Source organism: Saccoglossus kowalevskii, chromosome 14 (assembly GCF_978046115.1).
Source record: "Saccoglossus kowalevskii chromosome 14, keSacKowa6.1, whole genome shotgun sequence".
Classification (NCBI taxonomy): Eukaryota; Metazoa; Hemichordata; class Enteropneusta; family Harrimaniidae; genus Saccoglossus; species Saccoglossus kowalevskii.
Window position 1 is genome coordinate 14,387,838 of NC_140654.1, and position 6,000 is coordinate 14,393,837.

Here is a 6,000-nt window from a genome sequence, read left to right on the forward strand (position 1 = left end):
CGAGTAATATTTGAATTCAAATCATGGTAGAATACAACAAATCATTGTCTTATTTCAAACTGAATATTTTGGAATGAAATTTTGTCGTCCGATGTGGACGACTATGATGTGTCATTAGGGCTATAATTAAACTCTCAAGACATTAAAATATGAACATTTAAATTTAAAATATGAGTGTTTCAATTAAAAAAATTAAAAAAAATGTATGTTAAAATACGATTATTTAAATTTAAACTGTTAGCATTTAAATTTACAATATGGCAGTTAAATCTAAAATATGTTAAATATTCACTACCATTCAGTTTATTGCTTGGTGGCGCTCTTCTGGACATGATATGCAAATGAGCATAAACACGCCTCGTGCCACATGCTTTCACTGTTACTAAAAAAGTAACCGTGATGAATCGCTGGGTTGGCCGATTATACAGTGTGCAATGCGTAACTGGAGGCGCAGTCAATTAGGCTCAGTACGCATTAATCCCACAGTTTATTTATACCACATAGAACATGTATGTCTTGACGAACAGTTTTCCATTAGGGCTGGTAAAAATAAAAACGTATATGCCAGAAGTCTGGTAACATTTTGTTCAAGGTATGCTATGATTACGGGAGTTTGTATTAGTTCTGTAGTAAGAATTTCTAATGTTTTAGATTCTCACTCACTTATCAGATCTGAATAAAATTGAAAACATGGAGGCTTCAACATATTCAAACCTTCATTCTCGTCTCTTTTTTTTTCAAATAGAGTGATTTGGTGTGCTTGATGGGAGGCATTTTACACTGATGTGTAATGAAAGGTTATATCCATTCAAGCAGGGCTACAAGGTGAAATTTCAGACATTGCAGTTGGTGTCGCGTTGGCGTCGCGTTGGTGAACGTTTACAGTATAGTTTAGTATAGCCCCTGGAGAAGCTGTCACATTGTATACTTCAGTGATGCTGTTACTGTTTTAATTGCATCATCCTCCGAAAGCATAGCCACTATGGATATATCGGACATCAAAGGTATGAAATCACCACTTGGGCAACCGTGTCTTCTGCGACATGCTTGGCGGGAAATGCGTGAGGTCAGTTTAATTTAGGGAAAATCAAAACCTGAAATATTCGATGTAACCAAAACAACATCAACTGAAACAGAGGAAAAATCAGTGACTAATAAAGATCTTAATAAAGGCAAGGACCTAAAAAACCGTTGGGTGCACCAGGGAACGACACGAACTTCTTGAACAGCCGATAACTTAGCATACCTCGACCACACTATCAACATTGGCGAATATGCTCAAATTTGTAGTGCCTCATCAGCGATCATCTATGATAATGAATATCGAAAAAGACAATCAGGGACAAACAGTACATGGGGAGATATTGACATTCGCCCGGATGTAGTCAGAGCAAATGTAATTTTGCTGTGGGTAAAACCACCAACAGTATCATGATAAAGAAATTAATTAACGCATAGTCACCGTCGCGGGCGCTCAACAATGAATGCAATCACTAGCTCATTGTCAGTGGTGCTATACTCTTTATTAGACATTCAATAACTATACAGTCTTAGAAATCACAATACCTAAGGTATCAAATTCACATTGTTTCCTGTGTCAGCGATAATGTCAATGCAGCTTTTACCACCCGCTTCAGAACCGACTGACTCACTTTTTTCAGATGTTAAAGTTTACTAAACCTGTAAGTATGTCGTTCTGACAATAACAGACAGTGATGCTATACTTTTTATTAGACATTTAAAAACTATATAATTTTTTCCAAGGTGCTTGGAAATCCCAATACCTAAGATACCAAATTCACATTTGTGCCCTGTGGCGGCGATAATGTCACTGCAGCAGTTATCACCCACCTCAGAACCAACTGACCCACTTGTTCGATGTTAATGTTTCCTCTACTTGTGAAATGACAAACAGGCTCATTCAACTGACCCAATCAAACTTTGTAAAATCATTAAAATTTGTGCGTTCCTCCTGTGGGTATGACTACAACAAATATTCAGGTCATTCAGGTATTCAGGTGATGAGTGGAAATGAGTGTTGTGACATGTGGCAAATTTCTGGCTGGGTAATAAGATTGGCTAAGTTTAAACTAGAATCAGGTAAACTGGTATACCTCTATCTACGAAGCCAGTGAATTTGATTCAAGCCAAAGAAACTACATCTATTTATATAAATACACATGGACTGAGAATATTTTCTTGGAGCTCTAAATGTGACAATTGACCTACTGCCTGTATTGATTTGGTGGGTTAAACCCACCTTAAATATACCACACCAGCCACATAGCGCCCGAGGAGGAGCTGGGTGGGCAGTGAAGAAAAACATTGACTGAAGCATTGCAAAGGACTGAATTGTTGTGAATAGCAACAAATATATTGGGAAAGTGAAAGACAATGAAAACAAAAACAAAAAAAACAAAACAATCCAGAGTACAACGAGGCGAATCAACTCTATAGTCCACCATCTTTATTTTAATATTAGATGCAAGCATTATTTTATGGGGGACCACGGGTTATAACTTGAGGGCAGTTAAATTTAAAAAAAATGGCTTGATCAATACGTTACAGGGTAATATTTAGATTATTCAGTGGACCAATAAATGCATTTGACAGAGAAATATAACAAACTCTATCACAACAGCAATTACAACAGCTTGCTGCATTATAAGATTCACCTCCCTGTCAAATTAGTGGTTCATGCTTATTTGAATCTAGGCTCGAACTTCCATCCAATCAGAGCATTCCAAATAAACATGAGTCCCCACAAATGCTAGAGGGCTCCCTCACGAAAAAAATTGCCATAATTTATATTAAAAGAAGTGATATATATGTGACATTGGTAAAATGCACTGTTGCGAATATCCGACAGTACCCGTCAGGAGTTTCGAAGATTTAAAGGAAAAATACACTTGGAAATGGACAAGAGAGAGCTATGTTTATGGACATAATGACACAACATAGACGACAACACAAATTGTCCAATCTGGTTAAAAAAAACTGTCACGACTAAACTGTATATGCATGGAAGTAATTTACTAAAAACGAAAAAAATACTTTTGTAACGAATAGTTTAGCAGCGTCACGAATCTTGTGTAAAGTATTTCATCAAAGTTATTTCATATTATGTAAAAATACACAATCATGATAATAAGAATGTTCTCTAGCATTACGAACGTACAGTTTAAAAAACACTTCGATATAACCCTCAGTAATGTAAACAATTCTTAATAATTAAAACATTGACCAGAACTAACATTTACATGGACATTTATATCACTGACCACTGGACCACCTTTAGAAGAGACTATGTTAAATTACTAAAAGGTATAATCCGGACTCCAAACAAACTCGATAGTAACTATGCGATAAGTACTGCTTATACATTTTTTTTTCGAATTTATTCATGTATCACTTTCGAGTTTAAATTGGAAATATACCTAACCATAGACTATAAAACAAATTACGGACAACAATTTACAAAACAATCCACAAGAGCAGAACAATTAACATTGAAACTTGTTAACGAATTATTGTGTATAATTTCAATGCCACAGTAGTCAGCACAATGTTACACTCTACACACGATGTATAGCTCTGGGTATTGATTTACAATTTATCAGCTAATTCTTTCAAATATGTCAAGTGTTTACAAATGCATTTGAGAAATACCAGGCTAGTGCAATGTTGAATAAGCAAACCTTCAGCGAACCTTTATATGTACATTTTTGAGTCGATATAGCACATTAAACAATTCAATGTAATTCAGCAAGCACAGACATATAATAGTATATGGGAATACAATATGACGTCGTTAGCAAAATTATTATTTTATCTACCATTTACAATATAGAACTACAAAATTGTTGATAGTATATATTTTTCATATTTTGATTCAAAAGATTATTGTTTCAATGAGGTCGAATAGAGCACACAAGATAATCAAACAATATCACCATTTTTTTATTTAATACATATGATAGTTTACAAATTCCTTTGAACGGCTTGTAAAAAAGTTCAGTACTTATATAAACTGGTTCTCCAAAGGGGCACTCGGTACTGGGTTCTTTTGTAAAGTAAATACAGAAATAAATTGCAGAATCATCCACAGCCAATTCACACTCACACAACCCCAGTGAAAGAATATAAAACAATAAACAATAACATTTTTAATTATAACTCACCGGTACTAAATAATCAAATTATGGTGAACAAGATAAATCAATACTATTAGTGACAACAAATATTAATATGTTCGAGCAATAATAGAAATCATTTGCTACAATAAATCAATAATATGCTGGTGCAGAAAGTAAATAAGGCGGTCTTTAGAAGTAAATTCCCGTACCTGTAAGAAAGTTCTTTACGGTTATTATGCATGGCCGAAGCCTGTGGTCGCGAATTCCATCGGTGAAGACACGAGCAATCCACAAGGAAATTATCAGATAATATAATATTTGTCAATGAGTGAAAAAGTGTTATTCAGAGTTGCATTTTATTGACTGTCCCTCAGTTTACCCTGCACCCGACCGCCGTAATGGAAAATATATTCGAGACTCCCTAGCTAAACCGCATTGTGTGGAGTTAAACAAGTGCAGACACATCAAATTAACATTAAATCACACGAATATACAGACACTTTGTGACACGTCTTCCCACCTGAAGACAAAACATGCATTTTTTGTTAATATCATACACAAATGTCTGTTAAACAAGAGGTATTTAACCTAATTGTAATTCTGAAAATGTGCTCCGATTCACCACCTATGTTATTGACCTCCTTATTGCTAAGATCCGGTATCGAAGAGATTTTAAGTAGACAACCCAATGCATTAAACGACTGTTCTGCACCTTAGCCCGGCTGAGATGTATCAGTGGTTGGTTATCAGTTTCGATAAGAAACTCTCTACCATGGATTTTTTTTTGAAACTTACGAATACTCCAAATCAGAGCCAAACATCCCTTTTCAACCGTTGTGTATGCAGCCTCATTTTTTCAGTAATTTCTACTTGCATAGGCAACCGTAAAAAGATTTTTCTCCATAATTATGAAGCAAAACTGCCCCAACCCATTGTCTGATGTATCTGTCCTTAGGGCAAAGGCCTTTGTAAAGTCAACCAGTTTTAACACTGGTTGCTTACTAAGAGCTATTTTTAATCAAATTCCCTCTGTTGTGGGGTGTCCCAAATAACCTTTTTCGGTTGTCCTTTCCTCGTCAGGTCAGTCAAGCGTACTACTATGGACGAGAAATTTTGAATAAATTTTCTATAATAACCAACTGTTCCGAGAAACAATCTCACCTCTCTCACAGTACCAGCTTGAGGCTGTTTATTGTTTAGCACCGCCGGCACATTAATGGGCATTGTTTGTAGCTTTCTTTCTCCAATAAAAATGACCTACAAGTTCAATTCTTCTAAACCATATCAAACATTAATCGTGACAAAACTTTAGACAGTGAAGCTTTATGTTGCTTCCAAGTAAATGAATAAATCAAAATGTCGTCCACCAGATTCTCCCCTTCACCCTCCAATTCCATGAAAATGATGCAGGGCTATTTAAACGACCAAGCGGAAGACATTTAAAATGATACAAGCCTTGTGAGATTATGAAAACATGTTCTCTCGTTCTGCCAAGGTCAAGGGTATTTGCCAAAAACCCCGAGTTAAGTCTAGTTTTGTAAAATGTTTACCTTTAACTACCTGTGCGAACAACTCTTCTGGATTAGGCATAGATTCAGCGTCGAACAGTACAGTTATTTTATAATTTTTTTGTAGTCAATGCAGAACCTATTACTACCATCTTTCTTCTTGACCCACACGATGGGCGAGGCATATGTTGAATCTGATGGCTCGTTAATATCCAGGTACAACATTGTTTTAATTACTTTTGCTACAATGGGAATCATTGAAAAAGTCAAAGACTATGGCCTAGATCTGACTGGTTCAGTGGACGTGGCACCCCACCTGGGATGTCAGTAGGAGTATCAGAAAACTGCCGAAGATT